At 33.8% G+C, this 23,011-nt stretch overlaps 1 pseudogene across 1 annotated transcript; it reads right to left on the reverse strand.

Moving 5' to 3' along the window:
* Positions 1-15,599: 15,599 nt before the first annotated feature.
* LOC143537805 (E3 ubiquitin-protein ligase COP1-like) lies at positions 15,600-19,946 on the reverse strand (annotated as a pseudogene). The gene is made up of 13 exons (XR_013136135.1): positions 19,576-19,946; positions 19,430-19,507; positions 19,157-19,333; positions 18,814-19,068; positions 18,583-18,740; positions 18,426-18,491; positions 18,272-18,350; positions 18,036-18,191; positions 17,871-17,969; positions 17,674-17,778; positions 17,413-17,592; positions 16,593-16,703; positions 15,600-16,498 (listed from the first exon to the last, which is right to left on the reverse strand). The product of XR_013136135.1 is annotated as an E3 ubiquitin-protein ligase COP1-like (transcript).
* Positions 19,947-23,011: the final 3,065 nt, after the last annotated feature.

The raw sequence follows: 23,011 nt of genomic DNA on the forward strand, positions 1-23,011 counted from the left end.
TCTACTATACCAAACAGTTTGTCTACTTAAATTGACATTCTCGTGGTAGCATGACATTAGGAAAGGATGGACTTTAAATTGCGCATGTTACTTTCTTTTATGTCATAGAATATGTTCACTTAGAAATGAGGGACTATTCTATCATATATTATTAGGACAAGTTTATGACATGTTTATTTAATAATCATCAACGAATAATGGAGAGGATTCTTGATATTAGATGGTAAACCTTCATATAATTGAATTACTCACTTAGAATTTCTCTTCTTGTCACATATATATTATATATTTCTATTTTATAAAAAGTTTAAAAATCAACCTCAAAATGATTAAACCTTCCGATTAAAGTAAGACGAAGATTCACTATTAGAAACATTTGTGTCCACGGATCGTTACTTGGTTCTTACCAATACTATTCTACATATACGATAGTAGGTACACATGCATATTTTGTGTGTGTTTAGTCTTAGTAGAAATCACTGTTATAAATTTAAAACACGATCTTGTGTAAAAGCTAAAACCCCAATCGGCGATCATTTTATACCAACATAGCACGACACATTAGGAAATTTTCGTGTGATTTCGAGCTCATTTGATTGGTCAAATGTCGAAAAACGTTAAAAAAAATTTGGCTGGTTTGATTTATACGCCCTAAGGACTTATATGTTGGACTTATACACCTGTATAAGGACTTATATGCCCTGAGAACTTATACATTGGACTAATACACTGCTAAGGACTTATACGCTGGAAACATAAAATTTTGAAATTTTTCAAAATGGAATTTTGAGTTTGTTTAATGTTGAAGATGCATTGAGAAGAAACAGAAAGAACGTTTTGAAGAAAGAATTTTATGGTTTTGAGATGATGACTGGAGAATCATTTGATCGCTTAATTGAAAGATAATGCAAGCTTGTGAACAAAATGAAACATATCGGAATTGAGAGACGTGAGTTCGAATACATTGACAGGTTGGCCGATACACTCGTTGAAACTTCACCTGATGTTTGAGGTATGTTCATTATGTCAATACAATCAGACCCCAACACGTACAATCTCTCTCAATTCATCAAAAAGATAAAGGATCATGAATTGTCTTTCCAAAAGAATAGTAAAGTTGATGTTTGTGAAAGTTCGGAAAAGTGTGCTCATGTAAAATCATGTGAAAAATGTGAGTTGCTTTATAAAGAATGTTTAGAAAAAGATGTGAAGTACAAAATGTTAAAAGCTCACACCGACTCTTTACTAAAAGTTCTTAAAAGTGTTAAGGAATCTTATGATAAACTTCAAAAATGTGAAAAGTCACTTTGGGAAAAGATTAATCAAAACGAGAAAACAATAAAAAGATACATTGACGAAAATGTTGCACTTAAACAAGAACTACAAACTATTAAAATTGAGACTTAAAGAGTTGATTTGAAGCTTAACAGTTACAAAGAAGCATCTTTTGTCTTGGACTATATTCTTCCCAAACCGATCAGTAACGATGAGGTAACTGGGAATGTTGTTGATGGATATAATGATCATAGTGTGGGGTATAAGCATGAGCATGGTAATTGGGTTTTGGGAAACCAACAAAAATTGGTTAATAAGGTTGAATTCGTACATATTACGGCATCTGAGAGAGAGAAAGAAATCCAGTATCGAAATCAATTCAATAAGGATTTCTTTGTTCAAAAAGACAAACGTAGACACACTGATAAGAATAGTCCTAAGTTTGCTTACATTTCAAAATCAGATGTTGTTACATCTAAAGGCAACCAAGATGTTCTTAAAACAGAAAAACCAAAGATTCAAAATTCAAAATCTAAAAATACGAGCTCAAATGTCAAATCAATTATTCCAAAGGATCCACCGAAACAAACTCTCAAAAGGAAAGACGATACCGTTATGAATGTTTTGGGGAAACCAAAAGTTGTTGAGATTGTTGATTTGAAATATTGTGATGTAAAAACGTTTGAAAGTATGAAATTTTATGTGAAAAGATCTAAATAAAAGTTATATCATTGGATCATTAAGAAAAAGGACTCATCGCATCAAGTTTGTGTTGAAAAAGAGTCATGTTTTAAAAGTTCGGATAACAATGTCATATCAGTCAAATGCTAAAGATCAGAAAATTCAACGGTTTACATGTAAATTTTGGAAGTTCAGATAGCAAGAACTCTGATATAACGAATATGCCTGAAGATTATGAAACTGTTGAGATTTTTGAAAATGTCAAAAAGAGGAGGATTTTGTTAGTCTGTCAAGACTTGAGGGGGAGAATTATTGAAGATAACTTAATGATCGAAGTTTTGAGAACATAGTCTAAGCAATATTTGAGAGGGAGTCTATTGAAGCATGAACGTCTACTACTTAGACAACAAATCCAAGCAATATCCAAGGGGGAGTTTGTTGGTACATAATGTTTAATGCTAGGTCTTGTATAGTTAAACGAGCTGAATTGTTAGATTGGTATGTTAAGGGCGTATAAGTCTTATATGCTGCATGACTTATACGGCCCATAGGCTTTCATTTATAAATAGGCTTGATGTTGTTATATTTCGTAGATCTTTGGTGAAAAACTTATCACTTGTACTCTGACATTGTTATATGAAAATTGTGATAATTACATTGAGTTGATATGTGTTTGAATCCTTTGCCATTATGTTTCCGCCTTATAGATTAGAATAGTAACACAACGTTTTCGGTTCGTATGGTATTGCACCTACATGTATACGATGACATCATATTATCCGGCAACCAGTCTTTTAGTTGGAGAGCATTGAATGCTCCTCCAAGGGGTGTTTAAGTCCATTATATGAAGGACGGGAACATTCAATTTATAGGCTGATCAGACCCTCAAGGCACGGTCGTGTCCCCATTTTTGTCCTGCTGCATTGAGTGTCCCTGTCAGATCATACAGCTCAACGGTAGCATGGCCATGTTGTGTTCCACAGCAATCCAAACCTCTCATGTTTTGTCCTTTTCTCATAAACTGAATTCATGGCCATATTTTGGGAAGGCATAGTCGAGCTTTGCTTCAGAACCTTTGATTTTGTCTTTTCTTCTTGCTTTTGATAACATGGGGTGCGTCTTGGTTAACATGGACATATCTTGATTCCTGATTTTTGTCTTTACTTCGTATGCTCTAAGCATGGTCATTCACCATGGGGTGTGTTGAGTTAGTTTTCACTATCTATCTCCATTTTTCTTCATATTTTAGTTTTTTTTATTCCTTAGGACTATATTTACCTATAGATAGAAGTTATAAACATTAGTGATTATTTATTCTAATAAAGTTATCAAAAATACGCTTATATTTTTGTACTGAAAAGATGTATAAATTCTTATACATCATTTGTAAACAAAAAGAAGAGTAAGTCACACCCAAGGTTTAAGGATATAATCAATCAGTTATCTCATGTCGTTTAATTAATATAATTCAACTATCAACTTACAAATAAAGTTTAACGAAACAATTCTTAATTGTAGGCATTAACAATCGTTGTCATACTCGACTCCATTGGCCTAGACATGTGACCAGTAGTTGGTACCAGTTTTGTAAATAATCCAAGTTTTATGCGTAGCAGAAGTCTTGGTTTAATAAAATATTATTATATTCAAAACCCAGGATATAAATACTCATCATTGATACAAAAGAGTGATGGTCGGGTATTATGTTCATGTAATAGTGTGTTAATTGTATAGTTTTAATTAGTTTATTACACGAAATAGGATACTTCATACGTGTTTATGTGTTTCAGGTCAATGATCATTAAACACTAATTTGGGACTTGTACGAGCATAGAACAAAGTCCGGGCAAGATCAGGGATTGTATACGCATGCATCAGAGTTAAAATAGGTAAAAATAAGAAAAATACCATATTAACGACCCCAGATCTGGACTCGTCGATGCCGAACACGAATTGAGTCACGAGTTTTGTGGTTTAGACTTATATTAAAATTAGGGCTGAACCCTAATTCATCCATTCGTGGCTGAGCAATTGAATTCGTTCCGGCGCAGTTTCAAAGAGCCAGAAGATGATTAACCTCCCTTGTCATCTAGAGATCAATACTCTTGGCGTTTATCGCCAGAATTGAAGATCTATTGATGAAGATGAGCGACTAATCTTCTCGATTCATACCTGGGTTGTAGAATATTGTAATCTTTACAGTTTTCTTATCTTTTAAGAATAAACTAATTGTAATTGTTTATCATCGATCTATGAGCATTGATGTTTGGTATTATTGTGCATTCATTCAGTTTAGGTTTATTTCAATTAGAATGACTAGTTTTAAGTTGTTGTGATACTTGTTCATAGGGTTGTTTTGATTAATTTGAATGTGATAAAGAACACAATTGCTACATAGTTGAGTCGCGGTGGTAGGGTCGTTTGATAACCAGTGTCGTGTGTTAGCGATTGTTGATGCCTAAGGTTTAACTAGTTAACCAACCTGATACGATTATTGACAACTAAACTGTTAAATGACTTGAGATTGTCGTGTTGTTATATACTTGAATCGTGTGTGTGATATTCTTTTGCTAATTGCTTGAACTTTGATTAATTGTTTGTTTGATATTAAAACCAATTCTTTGCTAGTTTGATCATCACTCATAATTGCATACTTCATAATGTTAGGAATTAGTTACACATCGCACTGACCACATACTCCTCGTGGTTCGACACCCTACTTACCATAACTATTTTAAGGTGATAAGGATACTTGTTTATTATTGTTTTTTCCTTAATCACGACAATTTAGCATCAAGTTTATCTTGAGAAAAACATTAATCTAGAATATTAAAGCATTTGAGCCATCAATGATCACTTAATGGCTAAGTCACTACTTTCTATTCTCTATTCCGCATTACTTGTAAAGTAGTTTATAAAATACGTTAGCACACATGCTGGTGAAATGTTGATACTAAAACATTTTATGTAACCTTTTAGTTCATACTCGAAACAATCAACGGCCCTATATACTAGTGTACTAATTATATGCACATAGCCAATCCCACACAACCCTATAAATTGGTTCAATGAGACGGGGACATGATGCTAAGTGTGGTGGGGTATGCCTGCCCTCTGTCTACATATGTATGTATCCAGACACACGTATAACTAGCCTAAATGCCAACGAATACTAAAGTTTTAGGGATCCATAATCGCTTGCAAACTTTTGTATACATGATTCGTTTCTAGTTATGCTTATAAAATGTTTAGACGTATTCACCTTTGTTATTGTGATCAGTAGTAGAACTGATATGTGCGCTGATGAGTTACCTTGGACTTATAGTACGAGAATAACTTTGAATAAATATTTAGATCTAAAGATCTAGCTTTAGACCTTTTGTCTAAATTTTGCATACCTTTAAACCTTGATAAATCACTTTTTTGAATAAAACATTTAGACCTGTAGTCCTTCTATTTATTGATCAATTATGTGTTACGTTTCTTTCTCAGAAAGAAACGTCAACTATATGTTTCTTCTTTTAGAAGAAACCTTAATTTAAGAATAATCTTCTTTTGTAAAACTTTATGTTTCTTAATTATGAAAAAACATTATTTTGACTATAACTTTTGTATATGAAAAGCTATGTATACTTAAAATTATTCAAGGTTTAGGCTATACCCATGACTAGGGCCTAAGCCATATAATAAAATAACTTAAGCGGATTCCATACCTTATCATGGGTACTTGTAGTTTACGCCTAAGGTTGATCTGACAACACTTCTACTGTCACACCCATAAGTTTCGGCTAACAGAGTTTTACCGCGAGGCGCGTGATATACCAGGATCTAGCTCATTTGTTATACCAAACAACCATTTAAACTATTTGAACACCATTTAAGTCTCATCCAAACACGATAAAACAAAAACAAACCAAATAGTTTAAAAGTTTTGCTGAAGCGTAAAAGTAAACGGTTTAAAAATAATAAACCATATGCTCATACACGCACAACCCATCAAATTTAAAGCAAAGTAAAATAAGAATTCATGCGATAAATGAGACTCCAAATATATGCATGCAACTTGCTCCTAGCACACTTAGCAAGCTAGGCAAGTATTAATACTCAAGTGTCAACACGAGCCTAGTGAGTTCATAAGTTATAACAAAAGGACTAGTATGTAGATTCAGCATGTTTCAAATATATCAGGGTAGCTAGCACATTTACAAGCTACTAGAAAGTTGAACCAAAGTTGACTGTTGTGTATGTATGTTGTTGCCTTCTTACCAGGTCTATCACAAACACTTACAAACACTGGCGTCTGTGTTAGGTCAAATAAACACCCATTTGATCCCAATTGTGCTAGCGCGACTAGCCCGGGTAGGGTTTGTCAAACCCAGTAGTACTACCCGAATTTCCTTGCTATATCGCGTATACTAACGGTCTGAGAATGTAAGGACTATAAGTTGGTAGTGTATGCACTATAGTACGCATGTGATATAGAATATTACAAAATCAAATAAAATTTTTATTGTGCATGCTTTCTCCCCAAAAAGGAAAAGTATGTAAAACAGAGGCGCCGTTAAATTCACATAGTGATGCATGTAATAGACTTTTCTCGAATTCAAAAGAATGCACTTGACTTGCTAATTGTTACCTAGTACAAGTGTTTAAGTTATGAGTGTGTGTTCAACAACACATGACCCTGTGACTCACGTATATATTCACACACAAACAAAAGCTTGGCCCGATGACTCATTGGTGATCGCATTTAATGTCAAGGGTAAAAAAAAGGTTCTAACATGTATCCACACATTAAATCATGATAAATCAAGCAAGTATTTACCATACAACTTAAATTCATATCAAGCAGTTTACAAGATAAATTCTAGCATGTGAAAATGAATTGGATTAACCTAGTAAATCATAGAAATAAATTCTACAAGTTTCACACAGAAGAATTTGTGGATTAGGTTTCTCAATAAATTTTTACTCTGTATTATATTTTTCCCTTGTATACAAAAATCACAATAAATCAATCATTGTAGATAGGTACAAACGGTTTATCAAATTGCACAACAAAATGTATTGACTTGGTTAAGCCATGCTACTAGTCCAAATCAAGCAAGACTAATTGGGTTATTTTCCTAACTCATAAAATTAAATTTCAGAAGTGGAACCAACCCATTTAGCTTTGTTGTTATCAAGTTATAGTACTAGGAATCCAGACCAGAAACAACACTCTGAATCAGACAAGACATGCAACTTTGTAAAATCGGAAAATCTAGGAAGAAAATGTCTAGTTATTACGAACTCTAGTTTTCTGAAAAGTAGACTCGAAGTAGTATAACCTAGAATCAAGAATTGATCGAAATTCATCATTTATCATCGAGTCATAGTCAAAAAAATAAGTGGGTAATAAACTGTTACAATTATGACATAAGCAAACCTCATGTGCAATTCATCTTTACAACAACCCCAATTTTCTAATTCATCAAAAAATGATTATACAACATCACCATCATCATCATCATATAACAAGCATATTACAGAAAGACCATCACATCATGTAGTGTTTATCATCAAGAATCAAGAGAAAAGCAAAAAAATCAAGAGTTTAATGATTAAGCACCTACAAGAATGATTGATTGATGATATGGATTAACTGTAATCTTTCTATTTACCCACTAGCACCCAAAATCACCCAAGAACTCAGTGAAATCTCCTAGGAGATATTTGTAGTCGTTATGAGGCATTTAGGGTTTCAAAATTGAGTTTATAAACAAAAATTAGTGTCTAGCACTCCCCTCGCATTACGTGGAACTTAGCCATACTCGTCGCGATGCCTAACGGGTTTTAATATAATTTCTTTTTTTTTAATATTAACTAATGGCATGTTAAGCAAGCATGATGTACTAAATCATTTAACACATAAATCATCTAGCACATAACAAATGTATTCGAATTATTTAACATGTCTGGTTTGACATTAATCAACAACTCGTACTAACGGACTTGTGTGTGTAACTCGTTACTGACTCATGTAAATGTTATGCATGAATGTTTGAGATAATAGAGTATGTGTTAACGGAGTTAACGTGACAATGTGGGGGTGTCACAAGTACTCTACGTCGCGTATCGGGGATTAAATCATTGGAACGTCGGGGCTTGGCATGATGACACACTTCTCGATGCTAAGTGAAATGCCTGGCTCCCCCTTTTATAGGCAAATTTTTCCACCCATTGTGTTTCGCGATGACTTGTATAGGGGGTCGTCGTGTATCACGAAACCGCCCCTCTATCGCGTTCTGCCATGTGGCCTGTGTCGTCGTGCCATGTGGTTCGAAACATGTCCCTGGTTACTTAACGTAGTCATTGCGTATCGCGATGATCAAATGGATAAGGTTATCGCATAGCATGACACTGCCCAAAAAATTTTAGATATTTTGCAAGTATTTCACGTATCACGATGGACCTGAGCTTTGCCCGTCGCGATGCACGATGGCAACCAGAATCTGATTTTCTCGTTTTTTGTACTGGTTGTCGTCGTCCATATTGGTGGTATCGGTTTCTAGTTATTTCGGGTATATCTTTGGTCTCTCAACTTGTGAAAGTTGTTATATTTTGGACCACAGTTTCCAGGATGTTATAATCGCTAACACAACAGCCTGAGATTTCTAGTAACCCCTTACAACCTATCAAGATCAAACACCATCCACCTCTCCCACGTAATGTTTAAATTTTTAGATATGTTACAAACCTACCAAAAAAAACTCAACGCTTTGATTTCACCCAAAACACTACTTGCATGAGCCCGTTTTCTATCATGAACCATCTTGTTTCTCGCCTTCCAAATACATCACATTACCGTTAGGTACACCACGTTAAACACTTTCGCTTTCCGAGTGGAGCAGGTAGAACTTGTGTAGCTTTCAATGTCACGGGTAGAGAAAGCAAAGAAAGTCGGTACCTTGCACCAACTTGCGATATCATGCCACACTTCTTGAGCGAACCGACATAATATCATTAAGTGTTCAGCCGTCTCATCCACCTCCCCGCCTAGCAGACATAAAACAGTCTCAACTGGTATATTCCACCTAGTCAATGCCACTAACGCCGGTAATTACTCAAGTATTTTGTATTTTGAAAACTATAATAATTATGGATGTATTATGGAACACGGTAGACTAATTTAAATTCTTTGTTAGTTCTTCCTTGATTGTCATTATTAAATTGTTTAATTCCTAATCATTATACAACGTAAATAAATACAATACGCAATCAAATAAAATGCAATACGCAATCTCATATTTTATAATTAAAACTCACAAACATCCCTCCAATAAATGGTTTAATTACAAAGGCAATGTAACTTGTCATTCTTTCTTTATATAAAAAAACGTGTTAGGTTAATCACCTAACACGACCACACTAAATAATACACCTCGTCGACTTTATCATCTTTAAATAATAAGTCAAAGCATCAAATCAAGATTATAAAAAAATAGGAATGGTGAGACAAATCAAATGCTTCTGATAACGAAATAGTTTTAACTTTTAATCGCATCTGAAATCTTTATTTACTTCTATTTCGGGCCATTTCGGTTTGCTAAGGTGGTTAGGGTGTAGAATATGAGTCAGGAGGTTAAGAGCTTAATTCATATGGAGTGTAACATATTTAGCCGTTCAAAAATAAAAAAATAAAAAAATTATCTCTCGGATTTAACTAAATTTTACAAAGTATACTACCCAATATGCCTAAGAATTTATACCTAGAATCAAGTGTCAAAAGTATAATGTATACAACATGCCTCGTCTTCAACATATATGAGATATATTTACATTATACCCCTCATATATGCTCAAGACTTTGCTCTTGAACATGTAACGTGTCACAATTCATGAGATGAAAGCTAGCCGTTTTATGGTATATTTTATCAATATCCAATTCTCCAGTCGTATATTTGATCTCTTCTAAACTATTAGGTTAGAGTTAGACACACTTGTTGATCAAAACTCATTATAGTAACGAGTCAATCCAAGGAAATGGATGCACCGTTGTAAAGTGTACACACCATTAATCATACTTCTATAACATAGTATAACAAGACTCGTATTAAATTAAAGATGATAAAATTTTGAATGTACGTATAAGCCATTTTTTTAAACAAACTATAGTATAATGAAATTGGAAATTAAATGTGTAAGGTCATTATCTATCTTTTTTTATCTATTAATTTGATGTAATGTACAATACTTATCTTTTATTGATTACAATAGTACACCATTTCTATGCTAATTAGTAATTTAATGTAATAAAGAAGGATCTTTCTAGACGTTATTTTTGTATATATGGGTGGTACTTCCTGACACGGAACGCGTATACTAATGTTTTAAGTTGGTCATGGTAACCCGGTTAACAAGCACGTCGTTTTTCCTAGTTAACATGCCTAACCCATGTACTGCTTTACAACTTCATTACGTGTAGCTTAGTTTTCCAAGGGTGGAGTTCTTTGCACCCTTTCAAAGCAAAAGGTGTGGTGCCCTCCATCGCGTTGCCACTAAGCCTTGGGCGGTTTGACGTTGGTCGGTTAGCATGTCTTATCTGACACGTTATTGCACCCTTACCAAATATGTTAATACCCTGCCAACCGGTTTATGACCCCTTTAATACGTTTACAGCTTTAACACATTCCACTACAAACCTTAAACCCGGTTTACTAGTTAAGATAAACAAGTTAAGTGAGCTATGTCGACTTTTATAATCCTAACATGCATGCTCAAGTTAGACTTAAATCAAAACTTTTAACAATAATCACCACCCTAGATATACATCATCATATGTTACATAATTGGATCTGCTTTCTTGAGATCTGTTTGTACATGTCTTTAACTTGATGCTAGTTTGTTGGTATCTTTTGACTTTGGCTTCTTCTTTTATGTGGGCCTGGTTTCTCAGTTTTGTTATTTATAATTTATATTACAAAGTGACACATAGTGTAAGGGCACTTGCGGTCAAATTCAAAAATAAAAAGGATGAAGCTATAATTGATCCCAGCTTCCTTTTGACTTCATTTATCACTTTCCGTCTTCAATTCAATTCTATTTGAATCACAAGGAAGAGGTGGAATCCGCGCCATCATCAATTTCCACCTTATTATTCTTGATGAAACTCACGTGAACTCATCATCTTATTATTATTATTATTATTATTATTATTATTATTATTATTATACTCGTACGTATTCTCGATACTCACGCCTTCTCTTTTCTATTTATCCGTTAACAGTTCCTAAAACAGACTCATTAATTATTTTGTTTTTCAATGAGTTGTTTCAGGGAACTGACGGCTCTGTTTTTACAGGAAACTGCAGAAACAGAGAGGGAAAAAAACAGGAGTACGATCGTTGACTTTTTGACAGTGAGAACGATGGACGGTGGTGGTGGTAACGGTAGGTCGTTAAGGCGACGAAAGAGCCTCCATGAGCGTCTGGGATTAAAGAGCATCGTCTGTTGTGGGTCCACTTGGGGCTTCGGGGCGTCCGCAGAACCTGTCGAGGAGGACGAAAACGACGTCGTTGTGTATTCAGTACGTCAACAAATAGATGCACAGAACGACAACGACGTTGCTGATACCAATGACGACCCCGAGTGCACCCTCGAGGACGCATTGGCAGCAGAACGTCATACCCAACCTCCTCTGCAGCACGTAGAGACAGAGGAGGAGGTTGGGACGCCGTTGAGGATATCATTGATGAGGTTACTGGAAGAAACGGAAAAGGAAACCGGCGGTCAGGATGATGAGAAGGAAGAGTTGGGAAGGGATGAGATGTGCTGCGTGTGCATGGGAAGGAAGAAGGGTGCAGCGTTGATCCCCTGTGGACACACGTATTGTAGGGTGTGTTGTAGGGAGTTATGGTTGAACCCAGGTACTTGTCCCCTTTGTAATCGATCTATCCTTGAGATCCTCGATATTTATTAATTTCATCTATTTATATATTATTAAAATTACTTTTATTTATAAATTTAATAAAATTTCTTCTATTCGTTCCAAAATATACTCAAATTTAGCTTTGATCACAAGGTCTGATCTTATGGTTAGTTTTGAAAATAGAAATTTGGTTTAGAACACCTGAGTTGATAGTCCGTTATCAACCCACCTTATATAGGTTTAGTTCCCAGAATCCTTATTTTTTTTAAAAAAATTCATAGAGATGTTATGCTAAATTTTTTAAAGACCTTATAAGAATAAATAGATGGTATCTATAACAACAAAATAAAGTATGGTTTTGTGGTAAATCCTTTGTTCTTCTATTAATAGGTCACGAGTTCAAATCTTTTTAGTGTTTTTGAATTTTAAATTCTAAATACCAAGATTTTAGTCAAATAAGCACATGAATTTTTGAATTTGTTATTTAGTTGGTCGTTCTCAAAAAAAAATAGTTGTGTTAAAACTTGAATTTTAGGCTAATTGTGACCTGACCCAAAACGATGACCAGCCCGAAAATTCTAACGTCTGATTGTGAAAAGTTACACACCAAAAAAGATGGTGCCCCATCGGAAAAATATTATGGGTTCTTTGTTGATACCGATAGATACTTCATCATGTGAAGGAAAGTTCTTTCACCCAGGCCAATTAAATGCTACGAAGCACTATTGCTTAAATGTGTAGTTGAAGACCGAGGTATACGATGCACACATAGTACTTTTAACTTGTCTTGTGTAGATTATTTTATTTATGGTTACACACCTTTATAACATGTAGTAGACAAACAAGTAGGTTTAAGAAGATGGAACCATTTAAAGCAAAGGAATTTACTGAGAACATGTACTCCATAACTACCACAAGATAATATTGTGTGTTGAACTTGTTGGAATCGTTCTATCCTAGAGAAATACTATAATTGACATGGCCAATACGTTATGATTCAAGTCGGGTCATACCCAATAACAAGCTAAACAAACATAATGATATTTTTTGTAGATATGATCTAACAAATAAATATTAACACTTATGATATTTAGAAAATGGGGTTCTAAATATTTGCACTTGGGGAATCAATAAATTATATGAATAATTTATTTAGAAAGATCTTATGATATTATTTAAGTTAGTTAAATAATATATATATGATAATGGTTATGATATATTGCATGAAAATTATATCATGTTAAAAGTGTTACATGTCACAAAATTTCAATAGACCTACGACTAGTACATGAAGTATTAGTGTGTTACAAGAAAGGAAAAAGGAAATATAATAAATGGGCTGGTAGGGCCGACCATTTATGCGGATAAACTTCCCATCCACTTGTTAAAATTAATTATCTTTCTTTATATTCTTTTTTGAAACACAACATAATACACAACTACTAAAAAGACATGCAATATTGAATCTCTCTCCTCTCTCTTCTCTCTCTTTGAAATCGGCCAAAGAAGAAGTACATAAGGAGGAGTTTTACTTGTGTAAGTGTTATCAAACCCTAGCAAAAAAGAGTGTTTGTTGGATGTTTGTGGTTATACAAACTTGAGGCTAGCCTTTCAAATCATCGTCTCCTTCATTTCTTTGAGTCTTGAAGGTATATTATATAAACACCCTATGATTGTTTATTTTGATAGCATGTATTCTTGTATATGGATCTGGGTTTGGGTTTTTACATATAAAATCGGTTTTATATCAATCTAAATAACAAGATTTAAAACTAATAATCTGCTACATTTTTCTTATTAATTGGTTTATATGACTTTGATAATTATGTTAAAACCCAACCGAACTCTTGTGAGAACTTCATTTGTCAATTTAGTGAGGTAACTTAGACCAGGTTAATTTGTGTTAAGTCTCTTTTCTCATTAAGCTTGTAATTCATATTAATTCATCAATGAACAAGTTATTAAAATATATTAAAGCATACTTAGCACTCACCCTATCCTTTAGGCAGCTCGTTGTGGGGCGGTATGCCATGCCGCCAACGTTAAACCCACCTGACGTCCGATGTGGCATCGATTGTGGCGTTTTCCGATGTTAAAACCTATCCAAAGTGGCGTTACCGGAACTCTTTGTTACTTAGGAAACTTAGAATTGTGGCAACAACAAAGTTACCATGTGGAAAAGGTCGTTTAATCTTTTTTTAGAAACTGTGACCTGTCATGCATATTCATTGGAATATCGAGAATGGTCACATGTTCCTATGTTACTTGTTGCCATGCCCAATGCATTTTAAAAAAGTGAAAAAAGTACCCACCCCTCATATATGTTGTGGAACCCTCAAATCAATGGAATGATAAAAAAAGAAAAAAAAGAACTAAAAAACCTGTCACTTTAAACATCATGTTGATTTCGGCAATGACAAAAATGGAAAGAAGAGCTAGCATATCTTCGGTCTATCACATGTATATTTTATATACGTTCATGTATTTATACGTATACTGATGCTTACATAAAAAACATGATTCTTGCTAGCACTAGGTGACGGTGTTATCAATATTCAATAGGACTCCTCTCAATTGTTTCCCGGTCACTTCACTTTAACCGAGCTCGAAGCCACACGACTTGTCAAGAGGTTGCTAATGATGCCATATACTCGACTTCACACGAAGATAAAACAACATTGCCCTGTTTCAGTGAACACCTAGACATAGGTCTTTTGACAAAATAAAACATTGCCTGGTGGTATTTCGCATGTCAACTTCATCAATGTTGTGACTACTGTCACTGAACCCGGTTAACAACTTGGTATCGGCCCGGCGATACCATATATCCATGCTCATTGTTCCCGAACATATCTTAGAATCTATTGCACCCCCTGCATTTTTGAGATTCCTTTGGATCTTGCATATACCAACTAACAATTCAACCGTGTATGCTAAATCGAGTTGGGTATGTAGAGGGTACCGAAGACATCCAACCGGTCTATTGTACTTGGTTCCATTGACCAGAACTCCACTCTCGTCTCGATCGAACTTAACACCGAAATCCATCGGATTTTGAGCCGAGTTACACATTTACAACCTAGCTAGTTTTTTAATCTTTATCATGCCGCTTTCTTGCTTAATTGAGATCCCCTTATGACCTTGATTTACTTTAATACCAAAATAGTACGTTAATTTTCCAAAGTCACTCGCCTCAAACCATTCCCGCATTTGATACCATAAGACAATCGACATACACTACACTACAATAATTAACATACACTACAATAATCAACAAGGGCTTTGGTGATTTCTTCAAGTGTAAGACTTGTTCCTAGGTACATCTTTTGAAACCTTAGCTTTTAGAATCTCGTTCAACTTTAAATTCCAGGAGCTTGTTTTAGCCCGTAAAGGGCTTTAGAGAGTTTATACACTTATTACCCTCTCCTTTTACGAACCCACCCATCCAGTTGCTCAACAAAAACCTCTTCTAACCGTGCCTTGTACTTGTTGACTAACCCGCCGGGTTAAGAAAACCCATTTTACCCCAATTGGCATCACCCCGTTAGGACAAACCGTTAGTTTCCAAATATTGTGTTTCCTGATCAAATGTATCTCAACTTTCATTGCTTGACCCCCTTCTTTACCCTCCTTTGCTTCTCGGTAGTTTGTGGGCGCATCTTCAATCAAAAGTAAATTTTAATCGAAGAGCAAGCATATTGAACACAAAATCGAACGGAGTTTTCTTGTACATGTCCGTTTGTTAAGGAAATGAGCGCGTTTGTTTATGTTTGTTAATTCACAACACAAACGATCAGTTCACGAACATAAGCGAGCACGAAATACATAGCTGTACACATGCACAAACAAATTTGAAAACACCAATTACAAATTCACAAGCGTTCGCTTCGTTTTTACAACCATAGAAATTAACCGAGAAAATGTGTTGTTAACCTAAAATGAAATGCATTTAAAACTCGTTCTGCTAAGGGTTCAAGTGATTTTGTATGATTAACAGAAGTCAATTTCAAGCCTAAAGCTTAATCCTTTGACCATATATAAACCCATTGTATTTTTCAGCCTCGAGGGCATCACCTCCACCCAGTGGCGAAGCTTAGACAAAAAAGACAAAAATGTAAGGGAGAGGGAGGACTCAATACGCATAGAAAATTAGTAAACAGGGGCTAAACCTGGACCCACTTTGCTCACAACCCATTTTCACATGTAACCCAACCTGACCGCCCCGCTTGTCTTGCAAGGGTTACCCACCGTTAATGACTTTCCATTTACGGGTTTGAAACTTATGACCGAAAGATCATCAATCATCGGTCGTTGATTTAGGATTAATATGAACCAACAGTTACATAATTATATTTACAATTCAACATTGGCTTCTAATTTACTTAACCAAAACATATCTTAAGGACACTTTTAATAGGAACCACTTTGGCAGCATAAAGTTTATACATACTTATTATTATACACTTACTATTCAGCAAGAACCAGAACTTTAATTGTTCCTCGACTGTTTGCAGTTATCATTGTCGGGCTGTCGTTTTTCCAACAAACAGCACTGGTGAAATACGACCCCGGCTCCTCACCTTCATTTGCATCCGTATTAAATCCGTGCCATGCTGCAGGCCTTGAAATAGCCTACAAAAACACAAAAACAAACAAATTATTTTAATCAATATTTCAAATAAATTATTAAAGATGATGAAGCTTTTGTGTAAAGTTGCAAAATAACCTTGTGGTACACAAAAACTTCATTAGTCTCACTGCCGCATGCGATGTATTCACTATTTACAGTTAGTCCCACGAAGTTCTTCTCGTTCACGTGTCCTCTAAACGTGCGCAGCTGCAAGATTAAGAAAGTATTATTTATTAAAGGTGATCAATTGTGTGTGTGTGTAAAGAACAGACAGTATAAAATATAAATAGTAACAAAATTAGTTCTTTATTGAATGTGTCTTTGGTACAATTTTTGGAACTCAAGTAACAAGCACTCAATGAATAAACGGAAAAAAACTTACATTTGCCCCCTCACGATCTTATACTTAGGTCCCCTCAAACTTACAAGATGTCCCCTAGACTATTTTATATTTTTTTTTCTTATTTTTTCTAGCCAACCACGAGTTGACATGTGTGTGAGTGTCATTAATAAGATTCTATTTTTTTTCGTTTATAGATTTCCTGTTGTTGAAATACCATATGTTATAACATTCTGAATATACCGTTGCGTTATGTTTTAATGTAAGTTTCGTTCAAAAATGGAGATGCGCATGATAATGTACAAGCTGAGCACTTATGTACAAGTCGTTAAAGCTGTATACATAAATCAGTTTTATAAGTTAGTTTTGAATTTTATATTTTGGCTCCTCCAAAACTTGCAATACGTCACCCTCCACTTTTCAATATTGCTTGTGTTTACGTGAGGTATTTCGTTTTCTTTATAAAGTTTTGAGCACGTTAGTTTTTTTAACGATTAAGCGCGTCGTTTAATACTAGTTTATAACTAAGTAATGCTTCAAATATGATTTAAAAAACTATTTTGTTACAAGACTGACCGGGATATTTTGCTTCACGTCCCATAAGCGCAAAGTGCTGTCGGTAGACGCAGAAGCAAGCTCGTGATTGGACAAGAATTTCACATACGAAACTGCTTTCCGATGCCCGCTGAAAATATGCAACGGTTGGCTTATATTTCTTAAATCATAATAATGAATGTGATGATCTGCTGAGCCCACCTGCAATAATGCATATATTTGTTGAAAAGGTATATTTATATAATTAACGGTTAAAAGATTTGAAATTTAACAAGAACTTACTGCCACGTGAAAGCTAGATCCGGGATTATACTTCACTGAGCAAATATTTGCTTTCATGTCAATGTTAAGAACACTTGCCTCTTGCCTTGTACACCATATCTTCACCTGTTGAATATAATCATAAAAACTGTATTACTTCTTATAATAATAGAATTTATTTGATAAAAATGATTTACAAAGTTTTAGGCAATAAATACCTTACAGTCGTCACTTCCAGATACTAACATTGTAGGATCGGTACGAGAAAAATCAAGACTCCATGCTCGTTTCTCGTGCTCTTCATACTCCATTACGCTCTGAGTTCATAGTTCTAATTTAGATTGGCATTAAAAATAAGTAAAAAAATGACGCTAATATCCTACCTGACGAGTAGTTACATCCCAAACAGTGACAATACCCTCATAATCACTACTGGCAATATGACTCTTGGTGTATTTGTTCCAGCTCAAACAACTAAGTTTTGATCGCGTTGACATCTCCACCACAGGACACTGAACATCTGCTTGCTCATTCACCACCTGGAAACGCAGGGGAAATAAAATAAATAAACAGTCTTGAACGATAAAAAGGTTCAACTTTGGATTAATGCGACACTAACAGAGGCAAATTCAAAAACTTTAATGCGCCTTGAAACTCCAGCAGTAGCAAAAAGCTCATCATCTCTATCAAACTCTATGCTGCAATGTTCCCGTTGTTAAAAAAGATCAAACAACACAATTCTTCAACTTATACTTATAACTAATCTAACTAACCTTGATATAATATCAGCAGAGTGAAAAAGATCCCCATGTCTAAGTCCAGCAATGACTCGCAATCGACTATATATATAATAAAAGAAACAGAAGATTGATATACCAAAGATTCATATTTTGCACAAAAAAAAAAACATGACAAAGGTACACATTAAACCTATATCGTGTAAATGAAGAAAGTAGAGATTGAAAATCCTTTAATCCTGCATGATAACCTTCTCTTTTAACAGGATTACTCTCTCGTTCCTCCTGTTTCTGTACTTGTTTTGCCCAATGCCTCCGCTTTTGCAGGTAACATTCTTGCAAGTCGTTGAACTATTTGTTGCAATAATCAAGTTATCTATCTATATAGTTATAGCATAAGATGACGTTAAAAGGTTTATTTAACCTGTGCGTGGACCCGTCTTTTTCTTGCTACAGAGATTCCTAATTGTGAATCTGAGCCACTGCAAGCATCCTTTCTTTCATGTGCATCGGGAAGGTTAATTATAGTGCGTTTATCCATTAACGATGACTGAAGGTTAAAATCATCACCAATCATCCTTAGTTTTACAGAGCATCTTTCCCTGGCTCTATGCAGTTCCATTCTGTGTCGTTCGACTGCATTTATATCTTCCTTAATGTACTGCAGATCGTTTTGTATCTGCAATCATTGGACGCATCCACAATCCTTGAAATATAATATGATAATATGCATTAGGTAAAAAAAATAGTTAATAAACTGGAATCACCTCGTTTAGTTCTTCAAGCTTTTGCCTTGTTAAACAATGCAGAAATTCATGCATTATCTGAAGATTTGACTCTGCTTCTTCTTGCTCCATTCTTTTCTTCTTATCTTGAAGAAGATTTAGCAAGCTATCGAGTTCCTTTACGGAGACATCGCATCCTTGACTAAGACAAAGAGGCGCCTTCTTTTAATATAAACATTGATTATTATTATTATTATTATTATTATTATTATTATTATTATTATTATTATTAAGTATGAAAAAAAAATAACTGACCTGCTGAAATGCTAGGCGAACCTGGTCAACAGGAGAAGCAGCTTTTGCTAATTGAGAAGCTGAAGCCTTCAATAACATCTGCAAAGCGAATGAATAAATAAATAATTGATTGATTTTAATTTGAATGAATGAATGAAGGTAGGTACCTTATTAAGCAAGAAATTAGGGAAAATCTGAGTAGGAGTAAGATAGTGAGCACAGCAAGGACAATCAATTCTTATTGTGAAGATGTGTAGCAATACACATGTAACAGAAATTATGGCCACAGGCAGTTAAGAAGGCGTCCTTGATTATCTGCATGCATATCGGACACAGCACGTCTTTATCCACCACCACATCTTCATCTTCATCTTCTTCTTGCTTTGGATGTGGAGTTGAGGGTTCTGGCTTCACAGATGGTACGATTACGCCCATACTCATTCAATTACCAGCTTAGGGTTAATGGATCACTACTACTACCGTACGGTGGTGGTGAATTCAATTCAATTGCTGTGTATGGGTGGAAACTGACCACGTTATCTTGTTATCATGGATGCTGTGTTTGTTGTTCGTCTCCGATGATTCTTTCTATTCCATTCAAATATTATTATTTTATTATTATATTATAATGCTACTAATATCATATCTGTGTTTCTTTTATTTATTTATTATTTTTTTAATATTATAATTACGGCTTTTAAAAAAACATCTACTTATCTATCTATAATATATATAAACGAAGACAAAAAAATCTTAGGTGTCGCGATGTGGTCGCTTCCCCTTTTTTTGGAGTCATTAGATTTGCTTGATTTTTAAATGGAGGCTTCTCATGCATTTGACCCGAATTCATGGGTATGAGTATTACCAAATCCAGATATTTCTTAAACGGGTTATAACATCTCCATAAATAAAAAATTATTCTCAGCAAATTATTGATGTAAAAATCCTATAAAATAGGATATACTAAAAATTGATATCTTATTTATTTTAAAAAAGATATAGATATTATTTAAATTAAAAAACCAATTTGATAGTAAAAAAAATAAACGTGTCTTGCGTCTTATCGAACCATAAGTAGTATATTATTAACTTTTAAAAATATTATTTATAATTAAAAAGCCATTTTATAGTAAAAGAAATAAATGGGTCTTGGGTCTCATCAAAACCATATAGTTTTTAAACTGAGTTATAACATCTCATTTATTTGTCAAAAAATTTATCATCAAACTATAAGTATATTATTAACTTTTATACAATAAAAAAATATAAATACAATACTAGTTTTTACGGAGGATAAAAACTAGTATTATAATAAAAGACTACTTACTTGTGCCACTTGTCACTCACTTAGCCATTCTTATTTTTTTTAGTTTTTTTTCAAAAACATAAATTCAACAAACATTAATTTGGATCTGGTCAACTCATTTACTTTCCTAAAAATTCGAATTCTTTGTTTATATGGAAAACTACAATCACGATTTACCAGCTATTTAAAACTTTTCATTATGTCTTTTTTTTCATAACTAAGATACCATTAGTTGTTTGTTTTTTCGTTATTCATATTTTTGTTAACTATATTTTGCTTAATGTGCAAAGTTTTAACATTTTCATTAAAATCACTTTATTTAATATTTTTAAAAATTAAGAGAATTTTAGGTAAATATTAAAACCATTATTAGTTTTAGCTGAAACTTTGGAAACCTACAATTCTGGTTTTCTTGTTAAACTCTAATCATACGAATAATTATTAGTTTTAAATCTTAAGATCAAATATTAAATTATATCTTTTTCCTTATTAATACATATATAAGTGTGAAAACAATCATGATTTACTATGCGTTTAATATTCCAACAACTTTTCAAATGAAATTCTAATCACACGGGATATGTATCACTTTATAGATATTTATTATTTAACACTTTTAACTAATATAAATGTGTTTGATTTTTCAGTTTTTCCTAAATAGAAATCAATAGATTATTTTAGGTAGATTTATGTAAGGAATAAATCAAGGGTCTAATATGATCAAGCTATACTAACGGTTTTTATATTTAATCTGGTCAGCTCATTTACCATGATTGTTTCCTATAAACCTGAATTCTTTCATTATTTTGAAAACTACAATCATGATCTTTTAATTGTTTTAAATAATTATAGAGATATAAATATATCAATTTAATTAAATATTGCAACTTCTTCTTAAAATAATCACTAATCACACGGGTTTAGTATTTAAAGTTTAAAACATTATTTATCTAATATTTTCAAGTACTGTATATAAGAACATCATGTGGTACTTTGCTAACTCATAAAGTAATCAACGTTTTCATAACTATGGCAAATAGGTTACTATGTCTTTTTCATATTTATGCCAATTGCATTCGTTGTGTAATACTTTCAACTATTTCATATATTCCTTGATTATATGACTTTTAATTGTAATAAATTAAAAAAAAAACTTGAAATATTTCAATACAGATCGGTTGGTGACAGCAAATTTATCATGCTCATTCAACTTCCGATTCAATTAGTATAATGTATTAAAAGTCCGTTAGTATAATATTATTAAAAGTATCCAATTCAATAAAAAAATAACCTACATATATCTTTTTACTTGAAAGAACTCGTGTTCTTACATGGACGGTTATATGTTGCCTTGTCAAGAGTTACAAGCAGACATGTGCTAAAGAATTTGATTCTTGATAAACAAGGTAACCTGACCAATACAATCACAAATGTAGTGTACAAGGAAATGTTCTTATTTGTAAAGTATTTGTGTAATGTTCCTTTTGTAATTCATGTAATTTCAATGTAAGTTGTAATTGTATTAATAATATATGATAATTTCGTTGTTGATTGTACATTCTTATTGTTTAAATTTTAAAATGAGAAAATTGTAATTTGCTTCCCTATGGTTTATGGGCGGGAGCACTTTACAGGCCCGAGTCCGATTTTGCGTGTTGCGTGCCACTAAAGCACATGGAGACAAATCATAATTTTCTCTTTTAAAATTTTCATCAATTACCCGTGTAATACATGGGCCTCAAACTAGTATTAATAATAATTACGTGATTTTTAGTTCCAACCCAATAATTACTTCATTTTGGTAGATATTAGCAATCAAGTGTTTGAGCTACGTTTTGTATAAAACATTGTCAGCTTAAATTCTGAGCCCACCTGAGTTTTCGTCTCATTTTGTGCTACGTCAGAGAATTCTGCTCTTGTGGTGCCACAATGACTGTCAAGTGGCAGTCGACGGTATGGTTTCCCGAGGGAATACCCAAGCCAAACTCTGAAGTCAGTACGAGTCTGGTTAAGACAACATAGTTTGGTCAGAGTGGAGCAACGGAGCTCTCCAAATTTAGAGAGTGTAGTCGTAGTTCTAAATAACAATTACGTGGTTTTGAAAAATTAGTGCTTGTTAATATGTGGACGGATTTACATTTATTTATTTATGTTTATTTTTAAAAATGGAACATGCTATCAAGTGTGGTTGCCGTAACGTGTATAGTGTGTTATTATCACTATGTCAAACCGTAACGTAAATGGTATGTCCTCACTATTTGTCAAACCATAATGTGGATTGGTCTTGTAATATAAGG

This window comes from Bidens hawaiensis, unplaced genomic scaffold (assembly GCF_021521415.1).
Source record: "Bidens hawaiensis isolate Kalapana, Puna unplaced genomic scaffold, B.hawaiensis_p1.1 tig00011382_1, whole genome shotgun sequence".
Classification (NCBI taxonomy): domain Eukaryota; kingdom Viridiplantae; phylum Streptophyta; class Magnoliopsida; order Asterales; family Asteraceae; genus Bidens; species Bidens hawaiensis.